This window comes from Sebastes fasciatus, chromosome 5, assembly GCF_043250625.1.
Source record: "Sebastes fasciatus isolate fSebFas1 chromosome 5, fSebFas1.pri, whole genome shotgun sequence".
Lineage (NCBI taxonomy): Eukaryota > Metazoa > Chordata > Actinopteri > Perciformes > Sebastidae > Sebastes > Sebastes fasciatus.
The window spans coordinates 14,508,041-14,532,626 of record NC_133799.1 but is presented as its reverse complement, the minus strand read 5'-3'; the positions used below and the strand labels follow the sequence as shown (position 1 = coordinate 14,532,626).

The 24,586-nt window shown below is 39.6% G+C and overlaps 2 long non-coding RNA genes across 3 annotated transcripts in view; both read right to left on the bottom strand.

Moving 5' to 3' along the window:
- Window positions 1–8,355, bottom strand: part of LOC141767661 (uncharacterized) — a 144,532-nt gene extending 136,177 nt beyond the window's left edge. The window contains exons 1-2 of one of the 2 annotated variants that reach the window (XR_012593910.1): window positions 8,106–8,355; window positions 7,885–7,990 (exon numbers count right to left, since the gene is read on the bottom strand). This is a non-coding gene — a long non-coding RNA (uncharacterized LOC141767661). The remainder of the gene's footprint in view (window positions 1–7,884; window positions 7,991–8,105) is intronic. The other variant, XR_012593911.1, reaches the window with a different exon arrangement.
- A 4,172-nt stretch (window positions 8,356–12,527) lies between these two features.
- Window positions 12,528–24,586, bottom strand: part of LOC141767660 (uncharacterized) — a 69,564-nt gene continuing 57,505 nt past the window's right edge. The window contains exon 3 of the long non-coding RNA XR_012593909.1: window positions 12,528–13,652. This is a non-coding gene — a long non-coding RNA (uncharacterized LOC141767660). The remainder of the gene's footprint in view (window positions 13,653–24,586) is intronic.

The following is a 24,586-nucleotide window of genomic DNA, read 5'->3' as shown; positions in this document are numbered from 1 at the left end:
AAGAGAACCGTTAGCTACTTTAAGACAAATCCAAAGTCGTTTTCACCTTTGCTTGTTTTATTGTTAGCTGTGAATGTAGGTAGGCAGTATTAAAAGTCAGGTTATCTGAAAGACCAAAATGAATACGTCTCTAATGTACAGTATAATCGACACTTGGAGAAACACACAATTTCACACAATTACAGATTTCCATCCATCCATTATCTGTAACTGCTTATCCTATTCAGGGTCGCGGGGGGGACTGGAGCCGATCCCAGCTGACATTGGGCGAAGGCGGGGTACACCCTGGACAGGTCGTCGGGCTATCACACGGCTGACACATAGAGACAGACAACTCAACACAATTCACACTCACATTCAATTATACAATGTAAAAGAGAATTTTATCCACATTACCCACTGCTAATCTCGATTGCAGAGAGAGATCTTACAACACGCTATCTGAAGTGACTTAATTTTATCCGCATTATTGTAGTTGTTCAACTTTGCCAATGCAATGACCACAAAGTGAGTGAAACACTGCCGTGTTCCACCCTGAAAAGACAGAAGTGACCTGAAGTCTCTCAGACAGCATTCAAACTTTATAAATTGTCACGTCCCCGCCATTAAAGCCATGCACATCTACCATCATCTGACGCTAAACTTGACAGATGAGGATGAAATGAAGTGTGTCAAATGCAGTTACAGTGATCTCATTCAAAATGCATTTCCATGATAGGACTTCTTTCAGTAATATATCACATCTTACTCCTTAGCTTTTCATCTGGTTGTGTTGCATCTAATATCGTGTGCCATTGACAATGGCAGCCAAACAGTGTAAAATTAATGACTGGGCTTGCATATGTCTTGAATTTGATTAGCAACAACATTAGAGTGCTTCTTTTCTCAAATGCTGCACTTTGTGCCGTCTGAGGGCCTTCCCCGCTTGGTCTGTACAATACTGACTATGGTGTATCTATTATTAAGCCAATTTGTCTAAGAAGGCCGTTGTCCTTCTCATCATATTCAAATCAAAGTTATTATGGATGCTTAAAATGAAAGCTAACTACGGCTTTCAGTCAGTGCTGATAGCTAGTATTGAGCTAGACAAACAAACCTTTTATAACAAGGCGCATTATTTTTGAGATGCATCCAAATCTACGTCATTACATCTACACAGAATAATGCAATTCAAGTCCCTAATCTTCCAATTATGTAATATAAATGCAAATTCTTATGGGTAGAGTGACATTGCTCTGTCAGTGTTATGTATACTATTATCACTGTCAGCTGCAGTGGATGTTTCCAATATCCAGTGTCCTCTGGAGGAGGGATATTGGTCGCATTGCTCTGTGTGTACTTAAGTGTGGCTGAAAGGCACTTCCCAAGTCATTCAAAAAGGAGCGAGATTTAAAGGTCACTTTGTGCATATCACCTTTTCAAAAGCTCGCATTCACCCTGTATTATTCTGCTCAATGCTTTGCTTTGCAATGGAAATCCTTCCTTTTCTCCCTTAAGAAACAAACTTTTCCCTCTCATGAGGAAACATGAATACTGCATGACATACTGGATGCACAGTGCAAAATCCCAGCTTCTTTTTCAGGAAACTGCATGGGTATGGTCAGCTGTGGGGCCTCCCATGGACAATGATAGAATGATAAATACCCTAATCTAGAGAAAATGTCAATTATCAGCAGACTCAGCAGCAGTGCTGGTGGTCCTCCTGGCACGATAAAGATCTAACATTGATAAGGTATGCTTATCTCTGGGAAGACAGACACCGATTGATTTTTGAAAGAAACATGGAAGAAAGGGAACAATAAATTATTTAAACAGAAACATATTCCACCAAAGAGAAATGTAATGAAGTACACCCAAAAAAAAAATAGACATACGACTGCATTATATTAGAGTTCAGTGCCTGCCGGGCATCTAATGTTTCTCATCCATCAGCTCCTGCTCCTGTGCCTCCCCTAGCTCTAAACATAACCCAAGGAACATTAATAGATACTTAGAAACATTAAATGAGACCCCGGGTCACTGCCTCTGTGTGTTGGCAACAACAACACTTTGAACAGATTTTTAAGTTTGAGGACTTCTAATTAGTCTCCAGAGCTCCTTCTGTGTTCTTCCTCTCATCATATAATATTGGTTTGCTGAACAATAACGCTAACCAACGGGTGCATGAGAAACTAATGAGCCATTCTAAGGAATGGGAAGGGGAAGGAAAACTGGCTCAAGCTGGCAACACGTTTTGACACGCAGTAGGAAAAAGAGATGAATTCTAGAGACGCGTTAGAAAAAGAAAAAAAGAGTAGCCACTAAACACAAAATTTTTCATGAAAGTTAACTTGTTTGTGTACTTTATTTCCTCAAATTGAATTCAATTTCTCGCTCAGCTGTGAACGGACACAGTCGATGTGGCATCCATCACTATATTGCCATTTCAAGACCAATTGTAAGCTTCTCATGAGGAGAAGCCTAGTAGGAAGTGTGCTGCAAGGCTGGGATCATAATGATCAAAGTGAAATGTTTGTCGACTGAAATCAATAGCATCGGGGTTCTGGGAAATTGCTATTAAAGATCCCCATCGATTGGGCAGCAGTAGCTCAGCGACCGAGCGACTGGTCTTTCAGACTTACAACAATAGTGAATGTTTCCTGGGCCAGTTATCTTCTGAGGGATTACCTTGATTTGAAATGTAATCATGCCCGAACTGCCTTGAGTCATCATGACAACCACAAGTAAAATGATGTGATCACAATATTTTGAACTGTTAAATTCAAAGGAAACAACTTAAGAAAGCATTTCACTTTACTTTGAATAAGGTAAAGAAATTGTGTCTCTATGTATTTGTGCATTTTAGGTTTTTGTTGTGTATCAGAGCAGGATAGGATTACATTTGACAATCACTTTAAAAAGTGATCAAAATATTAATTTACTTCTCACAGAAAAGATTGTACCACTAAAGAAACAGAAATGTGGTTTTAATTAGGGCTAAAACTATGATCATTTTCATTGTAGATTAATCTGCTCATTATCTTCTAAATTCATAAACTAAAATAGAGTAAAATAGAACTTTACGATCCCAAGGGAAATTGTTGTGCAGCAGTTGCAGTATCAAGTAGGAACGAGTGCAAATACATAGTGTGAATAAAACAAAATATAAATACTAAATAATAAATGTTTTGTCTAGAAAATAGTGAGAAATGCCCATCACAATTTCCCTGAGGCGAAAGGTGACATCATCAAATGGCTTAGTTAAATATTTTACAGTATATGACAAAGAAAAGCATCGGATCCTCACATTTGAGAGGCTGGAAGCGAATCGATGAATCAATCATCAAAATAGCTACAGATTCAATTTCTGTTGATAGAATTATTGATTCATTTCCTCTTTTAATGGCACATTTCTGATGTCAGTGATTTAAACTCTATGGAAGTAACTGTAGATATGTTGGATTCTTCCTTTCAGCGGTATGTCCCATGACGGTTGTCAATCATGACTCAAATATAAAATTGTTCATGTCAGTGTGGTTCTGCATACATCAGTAGGCAGAGTACATTGCAAACAGTTCTAGACATGGGGGTCTGATTCCCAGTGGGACCACTCATGCAAAAAATAAAAAAAGTGCATTCATTCTTGGTACTTTTAGCTCTCTAGGGAAAAATACCCTCAAAATATGTTAAATAAAGGCTCTGTTTTTTTTGTGTGTGGAAAGTTTTGTATAATGCACAACTGAATAAACAGACAACTGAATAAAATACAAGCAAAGCATGTCAAATTTGATCTCTCCACATGCTGATAAATATTTTTAAAATAATTTTACATGCGACATAACCACTAAAACTGTTAGAACACAGAATTTTGGTACGCCTTGCCTAAACTTTCCTCAAGCAACACCATATCTATCCTTCTGCTATTTCTACATCTTGCTGATCTGTGCCTTAATCCGCTCCACTGTGGCGCGCATACTTCTTCGACTACATCTGTATGTCATCATTTAACATCCATTATATTTCCTAATAGAGAGGCGTTGGCAGCTTCTTTCCCGACTCGCATTGCTTCCGCTGGGCAGAAAATTGGTGAAGTTGGAAGAACTGTTCTCATCAGTGTGGAAACTTTTTCTCAACAGGGTATTGTATCTCAGTAAATCCCAGAAGTTAATGACCGCTGTGCCACAGAGGGTTGCTCTGTTTTTCACCAGATGCTAGATTTTTGGAATTCCCCGGATTCTAATGTGCACCAGAACAGCAGTTTTCCAGCTCGAGTCCCAGGCAGCATGTAGCATCTCATTAGCTTCGGTCACTGATCGAGTGTGACAGACATGAAACCTGACACATGCTGCAGACCTCCACTATACATTTCATCTGCTTTCCCATAATGCTTGAAAAATGGCTTTCTGCATTTGTAATTATTTTTTCTTCCTTGGCCCTTGCCTCAGATATGTCCTGGCTTTTATTGTTATTCTTTTCCACTGGCAGCATCTTTCAATAACTTTTCTTCCTCTTTGAAAGAAATGTTTGGAAATCTTGCACAGATGAGAAAGTTTCAAGTCAAGCAATTATGCCACAAATGTAACTGGAACCATAAGGAGTATGTTTATTCTGACTTTATCCTTTGTCCTTTGAGATCAAAATGCGCCTAATCCATGTGCTGCGTGTTTTTGTGTAAACGCTTAATGTACATCAAGGGCCTCTTATATTGTATTTATTATGGCTGGGACCTATCTCCCGATTCGATACTATCACGATACTTGGGTGCCGATTGCGATTCTACAAAAATTGCAATTCGATATTACGATTTATTGTGATTTTTGTTAACTTTTTTAACACTAGACCATGGGAAAAGTTGAATCATACACTTCTAGGGACTTTTACTTTGGAAAATATCTAATATGATACAGTAAAAAATGAGTTTCAGCATGTATGTAGTCAGAGATGTCCTGAAGTCAAATAAATCAGTCATTGTTAGACATTAATTTTTTTCCAGCAACCCAAATATCAAAGAATAAAGACATTTCCCTCACAAATTAGTGGTATTTTCTTTTTAATTTAAAAAGGGACATGTAATGTTTTATACTTCTGTTGAATATAATCTAATCTTATTTCCATTTGTGTATTTGGTATATACAGTTCCCTTTGTTAACACCTTATTTTGAAAACCAAATGTAGTCACACATGTATACTTCCACTAACTTTGCCAAGTCCGTCGCTTGCTCTTACCGTTAGTTCCGTTCTCTTTTTACATCCGTTTCAGCCGTTTGACTGTATTTAACATAAATGGCTTGACCGCATGTTACCGCAATACGATAACGTTTCCTGTCCATGACAGAGTTAACATGCAGCTTTAGCCATGATGTCTAGCTCTGCTTTTCCTGGCATTGTGTGAAACCCAAAGTGTTTCCATACTTTACTGTATTTGTAGTGTTTACCACGTTGGATTTAAAATGGTAGGGTGCAGGTCGTATCCACGTGGAACCTCTGCAGTTTTCTTCTTTTTCGTTTTCGGCTTGCTGCGGCCGACTGTGGTTTGTTTCGGTTGACGGATACGGAACGGATATGACATCACGTTACTCTGACTACAACAATAAAAGCGGTATCTTTCTTCAACCTCCGTAGAGACTTAAATGAAGCAAATATATTGATTCTGGCATTTAAAAATGTATTAACATTTTTTTTTTTTAAATCACGATACATAGGTGAAACGATTTTTGTATTCCCACCCCTAGAATTTATATGCATTATATAAATTATACATTTTATAAACATTTACATATAGCATTTTAAAAATTAACATCAAATCTTAAAAAAGATGACATGCCAGAAAAAAAAATGCTTATTCCAGCATATTGCAGGTCCATGACAGAAACAAAATACTGACAAAAAGACTTGTCTATATGTTGCAGGATCAACATGACACTTGCATGCATGGACACACACACAGGCCGGAATCACACCGACAAAATCAGACTATAATACTGCAGCCAACTGGCCCTTGAGCGCCACTGCGAATGGACCAGAGAGTAGGCTCTACTTTCTCTGCTCTTTCCCTTTGCCTTCGCCCCCTCGGCACTGACAGCTGCTTCCTAACGAAGCCCACTCTCTTCCAAGCAGACCCTGTGATAATGAGGCTCTGCCCAGAACTACAGGCAACCAGGGAGCAATGTCAACAGCTCGGAGCTGACCTCCTGAACGGGCTTGCTTCCCCTCGTTCACCGAGAGAGCAAAAGCTGCACCTCATTGTTTGGGTGGAGAGCGGATCCTTGCCTCGGGGAATTGCCCATGTCCAATACTAAAACTGAGCTGAAACAGTGTCAAGGCTTCATGTGCATACATATGTGCGTATTCATGAATGTGCACACTCCAGCTCGATGCAGGCGCATGTGGACAAGCATACACACACACCATGTAGAAGAGAATTACAAGTGATATATCCATGTCACAGAAAAGAAGATTTTAATAGTGGTAAATCTCAGTTTCACTACAAATTTAAACATACCGGAGAATCAGCAGACCTCACCTGCATAATATTTTGTATCAACAATGAATAAATCAAACCAGTGTTGGCAGAAAGGACCCAACCAGAGGCAAAAATCTCCATGGAGTAAAACCTTTTGCATTGTTTATACATACATGGAGTGACGGACAATGTAAAATTCATCCCTCATGCATTAATCGTGCATCTCCCGTGGAGGCTACTGCAGATGATTCCTGTTAATGTTTCTCAGGACCACCAAATTTATATATTTTAACAATACTACTTATTGGACCATTTCTTGTAACGCCTAATAGCTGGAAACAGAAACTTGAATTATTCAGTTTCTCTTGGGATGGTGCAGCTGCAGTAACACAAGCATGTAATAAAAATTGGGACCTCGGTGGCTTCATCTGTTCACGGACAAAACATTAACAGAAAAAACTAAACAACGCACAGCATGTGACATATTGTAAGTATATCTTTCCAATGCATCCCTTGGTGGAGGAGACCCTTTAAAAGACCAGCATGTGTTTGCTTTGGTAGTAACACAAACCCAACATTAATCACACTGGATAAGCTCTGCAATCGACAACAGACACCCTCTGTAATGAATAAGTCAACTAATCTGTGCCAGCTTACGAACTAGAATAAGAGCAGCCGAGGGATAACTGCACAGAAAATGGAGTAAATAAGGATTTTCAACTCAGCAGTGTGTCTGGTGAAATGAAAGTCTCGCCAAACTCTGTGCTGCTTTTATGGAATTAATTGACTCAGTCAGAGTACAAAAAGGAAATAATTCAAGGAAAAGTTAGGAATCTACCAACAACAAAACCATGTCCTGCTAAAGTTTGGTGACAGCGCATTGTTAAAAACACCAAAAGTTTAGTCAATTAAACCAACCAAAGACAAAGTATAATCAAAACATTCTGCTGGTCGGTGCAACATATCAGATGTTATTATTGCCCCTATTTTTTTGGCTTCACACTCAAAGCTGCCAGCAGCAGACTTTGAACACAGAAAAACAACAATGTGAGTGAAACATTCTGGCTAACACATTAAATAACCACACAAGCACAAGGGTTTATAGATAGGCTTCAAGGCTTGTTGAAAAGGAAGGAATAACCAGACCGCTGCATGAGCAAGGATACTGAGACCAAAATCAGAATCAACTAAATTGAATGCACAATGAAATCACACAACAACACATCACAGAAAGCAAAAAAAAAAGTCCCTATTATTGTCCATTGCTGTCTTATTAAATCCAATATTCAACACCAGGGACAGCGACAATCATGACAAAATGTGCAGACAGATGCAGATGTGTTTGATGTGGGAATTAATCTCCAGCACAACAGAAGCACAACATTGCCAGGGGTGTAACACTTAAGTAAAAATTAAAAAAAAGAAAAGAAAGATTTACTCACCATTAAAACAGCTCCAGGTGTGGAGTGTGGTTCCAGGTGCAGGTGAGATCTCTGAGAGCCAGGTGTGCTAACTCGGCCTTCAGTGTGTGTGTGAAGAAGCATGGCTCTTCAAAAGTTCAGTAAATGTATTTAATTAATAATTAATTAATAATTTAGTTTGTCAATCCAAAAATCATCCAGAGTAAAGGTGTTAGCTTATAGCATCAATAAACGTCTATAACCGGTATTTTAGGGTTATTTTCCTTTCACCTGGGCTCCAACTGTCTCCTCTGGTGCTGCAGCACTTTACCTCACTGCTGCTGCATGTAAACTTTGAGTCAGACTTTGTGAAATGTACAATTAACTATTTTTAGAAGTCAATTTTTAAGCTAAGCTAACTGTTAGCATTAACTGTCACTCAATTAGAACGTACCGCGTGCGCGTGCTTGTCTGTGTGCACCCTGACTTCCGGTCACGTAAGTGGATCAAAATTGTAACTTTAGTTCCGCTCCTGTGTTCTGCCCCCTCCCGGCCCCCATTTAATTACATCTACAGATTTCTTTTATCTATCTAAAATATGCAATATTTAAGATTATTTTTTTTACATGATGCTCAGGTTGGGTATTCTCACTGTGTGTATTAACTGTGTTTGCTTAAAGCTGCAGTAGGTAGAATTGGAGCAAATAATGATTAAAAAGTAATTTTCATAAAACGGTCGCTATATCTTGACAATAGTGCAGGAGACCGGTAATATGAAAGAAATCATGTGCCTCCGGTGCTCCTGATGGCACCAGTAAGATTTCACAGACCGGAGGAAAACAACCAATCAGAGCTGAGCTGGAGCCTTGCCGTCTCTGAGCAGCTGTCAATCACTCCCAAACTCCGATCAAACGGTCAAACTAGGCAGCGCTGATCAAATATGAATCAATATTCTGTTAGCGTAATGCCTATTTCTCGCCGTTTTCAGAAACATCTTGTGAAAAACCAAAAACCAAGCACCGCCCACCAGCCGGATCAAATTTTCTCATTTTACAACTAAACAGTACAGTACAAGATGCTTCTGAAAACATTTGAGGCGAGAAATAGGCATTACAGTAACAGAATATTGATTCATATTTGATCAGCGCTGCCTAGTTTGACTGTTTGATCAGAGTTTGCGAGTGATTGACAGCTGCCTCCGTTGAATGAAAAGCCAATAGGAACGCTCTCTCTCTGAAATGACCTGTGATTGGCCAAAGTCTCCTGACTAGATTTTTTTTTAAAGCCTGAAAACAGAGCCATGAGGAGGTGCAGTCGGCTTTTTCCATAATAATATCAGATTTTTTTGCCCAACGATACCAAAAACATTCTGCCTACTGCAGGTGTAAGGTTACCCAAAAATAAAAAAAATGAATATTTTTTGCCAGGGATGTTGTCATCATTTGTGTTTTTACGTGGTGCTTGTGTGAAACTTTTAAGCTGCCACCTTGAAAATGGGATTCAAAATCTCAATGTAATTATCCTGGCTAAATAATGGTTAAATAAATCCGAGAAAATAATAAAAATGTGCCATTTATCTGTAATTAATGAATTAATTTAATTGTTACGCACTCTCTAAACAAATAGAGGACACTCGCAGAGAGCTACACATTGTAATAAGTCTTCCACACAATCATTTTTCTACAGCCATTATGAAAAATAATTTAGGGCTGATTTATTTAATTATGTACACTGCATGACCAGCATTATTTTTAATTTGATAAAGTTCCCATTGTCAGTTAGGCTGCAGAGTTTCACATCTCAATTTGCAAATAGCCTGCGGGCTGAGGGGCTCATCACACAGAAACCTCCTATGTCTGCAAGTACAAACAATGTTGTCATAACAGCAGTACACTTTTTATTAATTGAATATTCTTAATCCTTGTGGAAAACACTCAGCATGTATACTCGACACACTTTCACGGGGCTACAGGATGATAATGCCGGATGTATTCTTGCTCTTGCTCTTGGATTTTAATAGTTGTTGGTATCATTTTACCCGGGAAAAGTAAAAACATTTGAAAATGGGCCTCCTGAAAAAGATCACATTTCCCACGTACATTTGGACTTTTAGTGTATCTATGCACTGTATAAGAGACACAAAAAGATTCCACTTTCCATGGAATAATTCATTATCTCCGTCTGCAGGATAACCACGACCTCAGCCATCCTGTCTGACCCTCGCCAAGCTCACTCAAATGGCCCCCACTTCCCATTAACAATGATCATAGATCCTGCTGGCCCCTTCCTCTTTGGAAACAACATTAAGTCTTCTGTGGTGCAGATGGCAACACGTAAGAAGATTATGGTGGAAAGTACAGCCTTCATGGTTGTAATTCAAACAGTTTAGAAACCACTTGAATTAGTGATAAATCCTTCTGGACTGGTCTGTGAGCAGATGTGACAAGTTGAATTATTCCCCCCTTACCAGGAAGCTTTACAGGAATCTTGAAACATATGGTGCCTTACGCCTCCATCTCAGACGGTAAATGTTATTGAAGGACGGACATTCCCTACTGTATGATCTCTGAATTCAGGAAGACCAGCCAAGAGGTGCCTTTTGTGAGTCAAGGATCTTTTCATTCATCTCCAATCATAAAAAAAAGTTGGCAGCCAACTAGGACTGTCTAATTCAATTACTGAAAGTGGAGACCTATCTGGGACTGTCAAGAGCCACAGAGATAGTAGTAGGTTTACTAGATTATCTGCTTCTCTGACTGCAGCTGTGCGTCATCCTGGAATATCGGGACTCCATCGTTTCCTTTTTGTCCCTCAAATCAGTTTAAAGCGTGTCTAAATATGGCACATGATTAAATCTGTGCCACATGGAAGTACCCTCAAGCTACGTATACTGTACCTGAGAGAGTACAGCAGCTACGAGAGATCTAGGGCATTGTGAATATATGATGGCAGTGATATTGGTCAGTGCTCAGTGCAATTTTTAATAGCAGTAACATTGTCAGACATCATGTTCCACCGGGCCTGTTTTAGTCTCACATCGGCAATGAACAGTGTGATTGTTAATGTGACGAGGCACGCAACAGAACAAGTTGACGCAGTCTCAGTCCAGATTCAAATATGTGTCTCTGTTCCAAAAAAGGGAAAATTACATAATAGGTATTAGCATGGAGCCTAATATATCCCATTAGGATGAAACCAGTCAGCAGGCACTAAACCCAGTTTCAGAAACGGCTATTTCTAAGAAGGTGCAGATGCTTTGTTCTGCTGGTCAAGTAATACTGTTTAATTCCCTGCTACATCTCAGAACGGTTAATAAAAATGTGGTGTATTGAGTCAGGCGAGACAATTATTACATAACCACAGGGTTCACACTTTTCTGCTGCATGCAGGCCTTGAGGGCCTTCTCATAATTTGCTCCCTTGTGTCAGTAAAGATAAAATCATACAATATCTCACTGTACGCGCGTTGCATTCTTCCTGGTGGTGTCTTCCAGTTAACATTACAGAGGGGAAAACTGGCTCTGCAACACAGGGATTCCTCACAAAAAAATCATGATGTAAATCATACCGCACATCAACCGTGGCAAATTTGCTGACAGGTTACATTGTATGTCTTGACAGAATAAGGGAAGGCTGCTCATTTTCAGAGACATCACAGTGTGCGGGACAGAAATGTGAAACTATGCATATCTCGCTCAAACAACTCTCCTTCCTGGTTAGATGTAGTGCTGCTCCACTGAGAAACAATTAAGGCTTATTTACACTAAACTCTGTGCCTTCTATTATCTCTTTCTTGATTTACTTCATCAAAGGAGCATGCAGCATGCTGTCTTAATAAGGTGTTTGTACCATTCATTAGACACAGATTTAAAGGGTAACTTCTGTATTTTTCAACCTAGACCCTGTCATCATGTTTTTGTGTCTATAACTGACTAATAGGGACAACAATTACTGAAATTGATCCAGTATTGAGGGAGAAATAGACGGCAGCTGCTCAAAGGCTGCAATATGCTGCTATTGGGGCAAGCTGTCAACGGTATCTACATCCACTAAAAGTGCTTGTTTTTGCCATGACAGGCTCTGATTGTTATTAAAGGTCTCTAACATTATGGAAAGAATCTAGCTTTCAATGCCATGGCTGAATATTTAGATGACAATGTGGATGAGGTCTTTGAATTCGATGGCCGCCCGTATTTATTTGAGCCAGAGTATACTGATATTCAGATTTCACAATGAGACTTCTCCTTGAGCGGGACTTGGACACAATAACAAACAGCAAAAGGTAAGAAAACGTTATATTTCTCTGTAGGGTGCTTTCCATAATGTTGTCAGACACTTTTAATAACAATCTGAGCCTGTCAGTGGCAAAAACAAGCACTTTTAGTGCAAATAACATTACATTGACGCTGCTCACTTGCCCTCGCAGCTTGTTTCACGACTGCCAGTTACTGAGCTATCCCTCAATACTGGACCAATATCAGAAATTGTTGTCCCCATTTGTCCCTTAGACACAAAAACATGGGGAAATGGGGTTGAAAAATAAATACCGAAGTTACCCTTTAAATACATTTCCCCAGCACACATTTCTTTCTCCTTTTTTAATAGTCTAATTCTTTTCAGTTTTGGCACTTTGCACACACTCCGATACAATATTCTAAGTCACTGAATATAATACTATTCTTGTTGCTGTAGCTGTTTATTGCCATAACCCGCCAGCTGTTAGAACAGAATAAAACATTAAAATCCAGATTTTATTTCTACAATCAAACACGAAAAAATCACAAGAAATTGCAATCACAGTCGAAATTGTTTGCCATTTGTGGATTAAAAAATATGGAGTTGTCTCAGGGGATGCACAGTTTGTAATGATAATATCCCTTTCTTGTGATAATGGAATATGAATATATACTGTACAATGTGTAACATATTTGATTACAGTTATAAGCAAACCAGGCGTACACAGTATTTGTATTTCATACAGAAATGAACACTCAGTAACAGGCAGACCATCAAATAAGCAAACATATTCAGTAATGGCATAATTGTTTTTTTACGGGGTCTCCTTGTCACAGTCCAGGCCTGTTTTAATTTCCTGTCAATCATCCACATTATTAATAAAATCTAAATTGCTTTTTCTATTTGTAGCCTCAAACCTTTGTGAACACACAAGGATTTATCTCCAAAGTGCTGTAGCTGCATTAAAAGTCAAAATAACAGTTGAAATATTTTTTGTTAGAGCTGGATATCCTACTTAATTTTCATTGAAGCAGGATCCTTTTTAACGTCAAAGCCTCCTGGTGGACACAATCATTTTCAAATCTATCGGGGACATCCTGCAGACATGCTGAAAAGGCCGTGGATCATAAAACATTTCATGTACAATATTATTTTATCATGCTAATAATCATAATCTCCATTTTGACTGTGGGGGAGACACTGTGTTCTATTTTATTACTAAGTCTTGTCTACAAAGAATTTGGACTTTTGTGAAAAGTCGGTATTTCCATGGAGTGCTGAAAGACTGTCCGGTAAAGCTGAGCTGCAGGAGGCAAAATCTCCTCCACAGTCTCAGGCAAGCTGGATACATGTCGCCATCCTGAATGAATAATTTAATCCTCAAAGTGTACTTCAAAGCTGCTCACCAGGTGGTGAGCCTCCCAACAGCTGCCTCACAGCCCAGCAGACAGTCAAAGATCGAGCAGAATGATTTTCTCCAAATGTTCGACAAAACTGTGTCCGGATGATAACATTGTGTTGCGGTACAATCACACCTGCCAGCAGACATTCCTCTTCCCCAGTCTTTTTCAGCTTCTGTTCAAGGGGACAACGGTGAAACAGTGGTTATCCTGATGAAAGGGAAAGCTTAAATTGAAGGGGAAGCTACCCACCTGGAAGATGATTCTACCTCTATTTGGCAAAAAAAGCTGCTTCATGGCTTCTCAAGATCGGCAGCGTATTGTGTTGCTCCAACCTGATCTTTTTCTGATGCCATCACTGAGGATGAGGGCACTTGATACGACTCCAGCAGATGTTGGACATCCGGACATTATTTTGAATTCCAAAATAAAAGGAAAGCTGCATTGATTTGGTCTATTTTAAATGTAAGCTACTGAGAGGTTTTTCAGTAAAACACAATCCACAATGGAAGTCTCCTGGCCTTGTGATTGGTCATTATTGGCATTGCACGGCGACAGGCGGGCCAAAAACTGCTGATCTCCCTGACACGGCCGAAAACCCAAATCCTACAGGGGAGAATAATTTGTATTGAGCGTGGTGCATTTGAAAAATAGGACTTTCTTTGTTTTGACAGATTGTAGCTTGCGCTCAAACTTTAGGCAAGGCAGTACACAGAACACAGCTAAATATAAACCTCATTATACTCCATGCCATCGTAGTTTCACTGACACTTGAGGCGTAAAGAAATGGCAGAGGTGCAGAGACGGAGGTTGCAACGGAACAAAAATGTGTCATGAATGAATGTGATGGTATCAAACTATACGCTGTATTCCCACAAGATGACAGCCTGAGCCTGCCAGCTTTTTTTTCTTTACTCTTGCAGAACATAATGCGGTGCATTTACAGAAATGTTATTGTTTTTACACAGCAATATTAGAGCTTTTATAGGCGATTAGGATTGTAATGGTTAATCTTTTAACAGAAAAAAAAATATCTGAATTAAAAATATATGTTTAACAAAGCAAAACGATGTTTATGGAGGGTAAAAAGACGACACTTCTGATGCAACACTTTGCTTATTTAGGATTAAGTGCACTTGACATTGGATATTTAGGACGCTCCAGAAATGGGATTCGGCCATGAGGCGTGAGGGGAAAAAAACGCTGAATTAAATTAAAACTGAGTAAGGGTTATGTGTAGAAACAAATTCATGATGCATTGAGCCATCTTTCACTTCCATTGACTTATTAAGCAGAGTTACTGTGGGAGGCAAATGATGGAGCTCCCCTGGAACTCACTACATCTTCCCACTTAACAGGGAGGCGAGAGCGCGCCAAACCCTGCAGGCTGACAACGCTCACCAAACAAATCATGGCAACACATCCACAGGCAGTCCAGAGTAAATTGTTGTATTAACCCCCAGGCAAGGGTCCCCCCTCAACAATTCAATAAGCAGAGACACATTCCTACACATCCTGACGGAAAAGCTAAGGATTTGACAGCCCACAGAGCACGCCGGTGCCAAGCTGGGAAGGCTGCTGGTGTTATGGGTCAGTGTGTTAATTGTTTTCCGTTTCAGGACGTTTATCTTTTATGGCTTCTTCTTCTGCTGCAGTCATCATGCAAAGAGAAAAGTAAATTATTTTCACCGGTCATTATAAGTCACCTTATTTTGACAATTTGCAAATAGAAGAGTTCTTCCTCCTGGAATATTGATGAACCTGGAATTATGGTTTACATCTGTGTTAAGAGTAAATTTGAGATATTTAGCCACACAGTTTCCACAAAACTAACACTTATTTGTTAGAACTAGGGTTGCAACTAATGATTATTTTTATTGTTCATTAATCGGTCGGTTATTTTCTCGATTAATCGACTAGTTGTTGGGTCTATAAAATGGTGAAAAACGTTTTGTTTCCCAAAGTCCAAGATGACATCCTCAAATGTCTTGTTTTGTCCACAACTCAAAGATATTTTACTGTCATAGAGAAATAAAGAAACCAGAAAATATTCACATTAATAGGCTGGAATTAGAGAATTTTATTTAACAAAATACTCAAACTGATTAATCGATTGTCAAAATAGATGGCAATTAATTTAATAGTTGACAACTAATCGATAAATCGTTGCAGCTCTAGTTAGAACTAACTTAAACTTTATTCACCTCACTGTTTTATAATAATATCTGTTCAAAAATCAAATAAAACCCTGTTTCTACTGTCAACCTTCATTATTCTAAACAGATATTAGAAGGCATCTCGTCAGATGAAACCTTTTAAATCAAAGTCTACATAATCTCAAGTATACTGTTGCTGCATGACTCATACTTTAGGAAGAAAGCTGACGGGTCAGGGGTGAAGGACACCGTCAGGAAGCGGACGCCATTATTTTGGCTTACTATAATCTCCAGATCAGATTAACTCCGGCTCAAATTAATCTGAAGTATTATGTGATCTGCAAGTCACGTCTCTCTGCCAACAGTACGTTTAAGCTGTCTGATGCGGTGTACGCGTTGTCTACTCTCATACCCTGTGACACATGTTCTGTATGGCAGGCATTGCTAATTAGATGAGATGCATTTGTCCGTGCAGCCTGGGCGGAGAGAGCTGACTACAAATGAAGCCGACTGCATCCGTTCAAAATGAATTCAGCCTGATGTCACCGCCACACTCCTTTTCTAATTCTGACAACAAAACAATACTTTGCTGATATTTGCATTCAATACCATGCCTCCGGACAGCAACTCCCAGCAAACCATTCATTATATGAAAAACTGGAGATAAAGCATCCAATTAGCAATGTATGGTAATGTTGACATTTTACTCCTGCATTAAATAATGTTATTCTGCGATGTGGTAGCTTTTTCAACTCTTTCTTGGCTCCATGTCTACATAATACCTCAATTATCCAAAGATAAAAACTGAGAGCCACCACACAACGTCAACACTGTTGTACTCCATGTGTGCTATAATTGATATTTGTGTCTTGCGTCATTTACATAACAGGACGCAATTAAATATTTAGAAATCAGAAAAGCGCGTGCGTCACAACGGGCTTAAGGTCAGTGTTGTCAGCATCTCTTGCCAAACGAGAGCATTTTGTAAACATGTTTTAGTGTGATAGGAGAAATAAACAAATATTTGTTTTGATATGTGCAAATAAACTGTATATGGAGAAGTGAAGCTTGGTTATAAGCAGGGGGTAGACACTTCATTGGCCTACAAAACAGTCAGCCTCCATTGCTGCTCCCCGTGTGTGCACCAGTTAAAAGCACCCGCTCATTGTGTTGGTATTTTTAGACGGCAGTAAAATCTCTCTTAGAATGCATCGCCACATCTTCCAGATGACTAACGGCGTCTTTCATTTTCAAATTGCAAACATGCTGCTTTCTTCAGTTTACACAATAAAGAAATAATTCTAGCTGATTACTGGTATGTGCACATTATACACATTTGCCACTCAAACTTTATATGCTGACTTTTTCTGGAACAAAATATTTTGACAAAAATAAAGTTAATCACTTGGCCTTTGGTAAAGCAATGCAAATGTTACAGTGGCGGCATATCTTATTTTTTAAAATAGGTTTGTTATGCTGTGGTGTCACTTTAAAGGTCTGATAACATAAAAAAAATACATCCACAGAGCCTTAAGAAATAATAGTGCCAAATAAAAGCATGGCTCTTCCTGAAAAAAATTATTAGGATTGTGAATTAATCATTAAAAAAAATGTTGGCGGGTCTAAAATTAATGTTTTGTTCATCTCTGTGGAAGATATCTGACGTCTGGTTCCCACTTCTAACAAGGTCGTAAGCCATTAGCAAAACAACGTTGGTATCATGTGGTATCTCTGTGTCGTCAGTTAGTCAGTGTGGAAATAAAACGGATAAATGGCTGAATTTGACGGTAAATGTCTGGCAATGACTTGTTGTGAAGTAAATGCAATGGAATGAGAGAGTTAACAGGGATGTTATCAACAGCACCTTTAACTCTGGATGACAACATCTCTGCTCTCAGTATTTATAGTTTCTATCAGATTATAGATAGGTAGGTGGGTGGATAGATGGATGGATAGATGGATGGATGGATAGCCTTATTGATCCCCAAAGGGAAATTTACATAGATCACCAAAAACGTGCGTCACTCACACAAAAGACATGGGGTAGGTACAAAAAACACTGTATTTACAAATTTCTATATAAATGTTCATATTAACTAATTTACACTGGATAGAAGAAATAAAAAAAATACAATAAAATAGAGTTAAAGATATATCTCTGCTGTGCAAATTGAAACTAAAATATGTGTCGTGCAAATCGAAGTAGAACGTGCCTTGCGCCACGCCACCCAGAAGATAAATCTCAAAGACTTATTTTGTGCCTAATTAAGTAAATGATTCAATTCAGGTACATTTCATTCAACATAAGAAGGTTGAAGGTTAAACACACCAACAGTTGCATCCCATGTTGTTAATAATAATCTTGTTATTAATTGCTTTGGCATCCTCAGCACCGCTCTCTGCCCTTCTTGATTTGAATTAGTCAAATATCCAGAGAGAGCGCCTTGTCAAGCTCAACTTTAGAACTCCATTCAGGCTGCTCAATTCTCATGAAGGCAGACAATTTTTCCAGGTGCTGTTTTTTTCTCTCTCCTCCATCCCCTTTTTTTCCTCCCTTTGCTATTGAGAACCTCTTACCCTCTTATAGACATGATCTGACAGGAAATCTTTGAGAGGCAGCGCTGTGCTAACTGCCCAGAGATTTCAACTGTCTGTTCTTGCTGGAGGAGAAGCTGAACGCTGGCCTCCTATTAGTCTAAACACATGGAGCCCCCCAATCCCCTGTCTCTCTCTCTCTCTCTTTCTCCCTCTCTATTCCTCTCTCTCTCTATCACTTCCTCTCCCTCTCTCTCTCACTACTCATCCCAGTCCTGGCGAGGGGGCTGACAGCTCTCAGCGTCCCAGCCTGTCAAAAAGGGCCTGTTATTCAGCACCCTCCCTCTGGGACAGTAGGAAAACACACACACACACACGCACACACGCACGCACACACACTCGCATGAATCCGTGCACACTCACAGAACATGCTTTCACAAAGGCCTTGTACACAACACACACCCACGCACTCTGTCTCTCTCTCACACACAAATATTTTTTCCCTATGCCTACGAAATACTTGCACATACAAAAACTTTTGACTGCTCTTAGAGGATGTTCTGCTTGTTGTCAGCGTTTCTCAAAAATATGCTGACATTCTGCATGCGCTAATCAGGATCAAATGTATTATCCATACAGACACTAATTTACCGAGCTTTCGCCTTTTTCCGCAGCAGCGCTGACACAAACTCCTCTCTTTACGGAGTCCTCTTGTCAATCCATGTGATTGGCTGAAATTTACCAATCATTAGCCACAATTTAATAATGTCGGGTGAATGGGGAAGAGCTGACAGGTGTCCAATCAGGAGTTTGAAATGATTCCTTAGAGATTTTGAATGCTAGCTTGCAAATGAAGCTGCAGGTGCCTCCGCAGCTGTATTCCCAAGTCCATCACAATACTATGTGCATACTAAGGAGCGGAGATTGCTCATTGCTCAGCCTGCTGTCTTGTCCTGACAATTTAGTTTTTTTTCCAGATTTCAGATCAGCAGAGATATGAATATGATCATGAAAAAAACCCAACCCAAACTAAACTGTACCCACAAAACAATAAATTAAATAAAAGTCCAACAGATTAATGCATTACATTTAAACGTCATGAAAGGAGAGGCTCTGTTGTTAAATGTTTTCATTCTGTTTTGTGGAGGAATCAGTTAGTGAGATTAATTGGGAACATTTATGATGTGTGATAAAAAAACGTGTTGGAGAGAGTGCTGTTTCGTCATTTCAACAAATGGCATGAAAGCAAGCCAAACTCACACATTTAAAGTAGTATTTAAAGATCACTTTCACTCTTGCAGGTCTATTAAAAACCTGTGTGTTCTCTTGCTACAATGTAAACAATTATTTTCAAGGCTTAAGAAACCAACAAACAGTGGTGGAAAGTACCTAAGTACATGTACTGTACTTAAGTACAATTTGAGGTATGTGTACTTTGCTTGTGTGTTTCCATTTTATGCTACTTTATACTCCACGACAATTCAGAGGCAAATATCGTACTTTTAATCCACTATCTATTTGATAACTTCAGTTAATTTGCAGATTCAGATTAATAATACAAAATGTAATCAACAAATACATGTATTAGGTTACAATAAGAGGGAGGGGGTGCGCTATACCCAGAAGTATCTAAAGTAATTAAAACTGGCTCCACCTTTACCAGCTGCAGCATTAACATGATGTAAACATTAATGCATTAATGTTATAATCAAGCATTATAAAATGCATTATTATAAAGAAATTTAAAGTGAAGTTTGATGCTAATACTTTTGTATAGGGATGCACCGATACCAATTCTGGATCCGATATCGGGCTGATACTGACTCAAATAGCTGGATTGGATATCGGTGACAATGGAGGCAATCTAGTCAATTTTATGTTTATATACTGTATACATTATATACTGTAATTTTAATTCCTTTATGACCAATTTTTTGCTGCATTAAAAAGGTTTACACTTGAAGTGTAATTCCTGTTAATTTAGAAGATTTTTTTACCAAGTTGCTGATGTACGATTTATTATTTTAATAATAAAGAACAATTAAATGAAATTATATCTATGTATTATATTTGTTTAAGTCAAGCCTGATGTTACCTTACACATAAAAGAATGATTCCAGTCACTTCCACACAGTGAGGCATACAGCTTATTAATTAAACACTACGGTTCAGTAGCCCATGTATTGCTATCGATATCTGGACTGAAAAAGTCGGATTGTGCATCTCTACTTTTTGTACTTATACTTAAGTCAAATTTTGAATGCATGACTTTTACATTTCTACACTGTGGTATTGCTACTTTTACTTAAGTAGAAGATCTGAGTCCTTCTTCCACCACTGCCAACAAATAATAATTAATTTCTAGTAGTATTATAGTAAGTACTATTATTATTCTCTGTATATAATTATCAAAGGACATCTTCAAAACTTAATTTACTTAAATGAATATATATTAATTTTGATTGAGATCATTCTGGGTATAATGGATATATTTCTATCACATTACACTTGATTTCACATTTGTTGTGATTTCCTCCTCTGTCACTCAGTGTATTGTATGAGCACACACACACACGTATTTTATTCCAAGTGTCAACATTTACCCTCATTTGGGTAATCACATCTACAGCAAGCTGTTGCTGTGTAGCATCTTTTTCTGTCTTTCTTTCTTATAATTCAAACCCACAGCTCGGGAGTTGCTGTGGGGTAATCCCTGTTCAACTCCAAGGAACAAGTAATGATTGCAGCTGATCGCATGCGGAGCCACTGGAGAGCTGACGCTCTGTGCTCCAGAAGCCTTTAAAAACCATCACAGAGTCGGGGCTATTTATTACTTGATTAGCCACACAAAACCCTATCGCCCGTTCACATAGGATGTTGGAAATAATAGCAACAAGAAAAACTGCCTTGCGCATTCAACCTTCACTATATCGGAAACTTATCAAAGTGAGATAAAAAACAAAACAAGTGTGAACAAACTTTTTTCTGAAATGCCAGCTAAGCATGAACATAGTTCCCTTTTCTTCCCATGTGGCCCCTTTGTGAATAATTCCCCTCAAATCTGAGTAATCACAGTATTAGTGCCCTTTTTAAAAAAAGGACTTCTCTGTCTGCTAAATAAGGAGCTCTCTTAATTTCTCTTCTCGACGCCGGCTTAATTGCGTTAAGAATTAATGGTGCATTTTCACGGCCAAGCTCACCACCAGACACCGGTTACACTGCTCTTCCTGCTGGGCCCAATGCCACACAGCGGGCCCAGAAGTGCCTGTCGAGCGCCAACCCCGGTCTCACTCCTGCTCGGGGGTGAGAAACTTTGCGCTATACATATGCATGAATATCCCTCATATCTCCCCAAAGGCAGCTATATCTCACCATTAGTCGCTCTCAAAAGTCTTCTGCGGCGCGCGGTATTGACTTCTGGAATAATTTCAGGCAATCCCAGATGTGATTTATGGTGATGCACATTATCGATCACTTAAGGAGATATTTAGGTATTCAGAATAAAAAGTTATGTTCTCATTATGTTGATGGCGTGAGGCGCCAGGCCGAGGGGAGAGAGGAGGGGGAAGTCACTGTACACTTTACCGGAGAGGTAATTAGCACGTCTGAGTAACAGCGATGCTCCCCCCTCTCTGCTCTCCTGCTGCTGAAGCTGGGCTGACTTGCCTTATAGCACAAATTGTTACTGTCGCCCCACAGGTGGGAAACTAGCTCTCATCACCTCATAACCCCAGAGGATGTGAGACACAGCAACATATATTAAACCGCTATCCTCGCAGCGTGCGGCTAGTGTCTTCACGAGATATTTTACTCTTTATGGAGCCCATGGGGGACACACAAATCCAATACAGCTCCCTTTTAGAGGGGCACAGGCGAGGACATGCATACAAACAACTGGGATTTAGAGTGGTTCCTCTGCCAGAGGCAAGAAAAGTGACAAGCCATTGGAGTGCTTCGGGCGAATGCATCAGCACTGGCAACGCCGTGGGCTCCGAGACAATAGGAAATGAAGGAATTTACCTAATGTGAGATGGTGCATGGTTGAAACTGCAATTTCACGGCGGCCATAGCAGACAGAGGAAGAGATATAGCACGATGTTAATTAGACCCGCTGTGTGCTTTAATGCTTGAAATGACCGTAATTGTAGCAGTCGCTGTAGTTTTTCAATCTAACAAATCACAACTTTACACTTCGGGAAAGTGTGGAGAAATTATTTTCAAAGTCAGAAAGTGTTGAAAACTTTTTTTTTTTCTTCTTCCACCAAGCAGTTTGGCTTCAAACCAAGGATGCCATTACCCTCTTTGGGGCCTGCTGATGAGAGACACCAGACTTTGTTCGCGGCTGGGAAAAAAAAAAAGAAACATGCGCAACACTTTCTAAAGCTGTTAATGTTTTATCCCATAATTCACAGGCCCGGGACTTGGGAGTATGTCTTTGTGGGAAAGCCTTGGCTGGACATGGTGGAACCAGCATCATTAGTGCCTGTCTCCCCGGGGTGGCATGTGTGGAAATTACTGCCCCAATCAATAAGCAAAGTCCAAGTGTTGAAATATTTATCCAGACAGAGCTTCATCCTTGCGGTGCACTGTCTGAGCACTCTTCCTGCACCTTAAAGGGTTATTCAGAAAGCCATATATGGGCAAGAGTACACCTTGAAATCAATGGGGTGCCACTCACTGGCTGAGTGCTGAGTGCTACAGGAGTCCATTAATTTATTGTCGATACATGGGGCGGAAACAGCGTAGGAAGCGGAACTCCCCTTAAGGTGTACTCGAAATAGTGTTGTCACGATACTGGCATTTCTAACTTGGATACAATACCTCGAAGAATATCAATATCTGATTTTGATCCAAGGCAGGCAAAACTATTTTAAAGTGAAACTTGTACATGTATGAAGCCTGTGTGTGTCACTGTCGGAGTGAGAAAACGGCAGATTGTTTCATTAACACAAGAGATAGCGAAGGTTTTCTTTTTTGTCACAGGAAAAAAAAAATTGCTTTTGGTTATGAAAGTGTGACAAATGTGTACAAATATTCAAAATTGATATTCATTACAAAAAATAATATTTATGGCAACATGAACTCAATCATCGTTCTAAATGAAAGACACGGAGACAGCCACGTGTTAGTGCAAATGCAAGAGCTTAGTCACTGCCTGTTTACATCATAAACATTGCAGATTAATTCTGCAAGGGGCCGACGCATACACGCCCGACATCACAGTGTGATTCTCTCGGCAAGACTTCCTTTGAACTCCAACACTTAGCTTGTTATCTCACTTTATCTTCCCACAGAGCATGTTACGGACGATTAAAAGCTCTATGTGATACTTGGGCTAACATCTCATTATAAGAGTGAGCCCATTTGTATTGCTAACCTCCATAGTTAGAGTCCGCAAAGGATGACAGCTGACTTCCCCTCCTCAGCTTGAAGTACTCTGCTGAAACATATGCTCATTACGGAACCATAAAAAATTGCTCTCATTTGTTAATATAACATTTTCGGGACCCGGCGATGTGCTTGGGACATTGTCTGGCTGCAGTATAATGTGGCCCTTTGAGATGCACGAGTGGAAAATGATTTAGTCGCCTTCTTTTGTTGTGGCTCCTTGTTTGTTTACTTGCTCAGAGTGGCAATTTGTCTCCATTATTGTTTAGAGGATAATTGGTCGGATGATGTCTCAACAACGCTCAATAACCTCTGATCCTTTTCAGACCCTTGACCTTCATCAGACCCCTATAAATAAATCTACAAAACTCTATTTTGCCCACACGCCGATGACTTTCTTCCATTTGTCCATCCGGCTATGATGTAGAAAGTCACAGGAATTTATAGTCCCCATAAAATCCTAAAGAATGAGTTTTCTGTTCTGCAGAGGGGCCCGCCGTGTAAAACTGCAGCAGTGGCAACAACTACTGCATCATTCCCCTAATGATAATCTGATCATGTTGATAAGCTAAAGGGAAAACAGTAGACACTCTCGGCTGCCATAAATCTCAACTCTGGCAACAGTGTTAACAACCGCCGCGGGGATATAAAACGCTGATGACAACGCTGCCGGAGTGTGTGCGGGCACATACCACCGTCACCGATAAGTGATCAGAGGACCGTCTGTCTGTCCACAATCATGTCGCACTCCTCATTAACTGAAAGGTCTTCATTAGGGTCCGAGACACAATGTTTAATTAACATTATCAGCGTTTGTAATTGTCGTTTGTTGCCTTGTTGTTTTACATTTTTCAGTTTGGCTGAGAAGCTGCTCTTTATACGAGACAAGATGCCTTTTGGATGCCGATAGTTCATCAAGGATGAGAATGCACAGAAGAAGGCCCCCGTGCTCGGTTGCTCCCTTGACCCTGTTCACACATGTGAATGAAGATGCGACAGGCATGTGGGAAAAGATTTCAGAGCATGACGT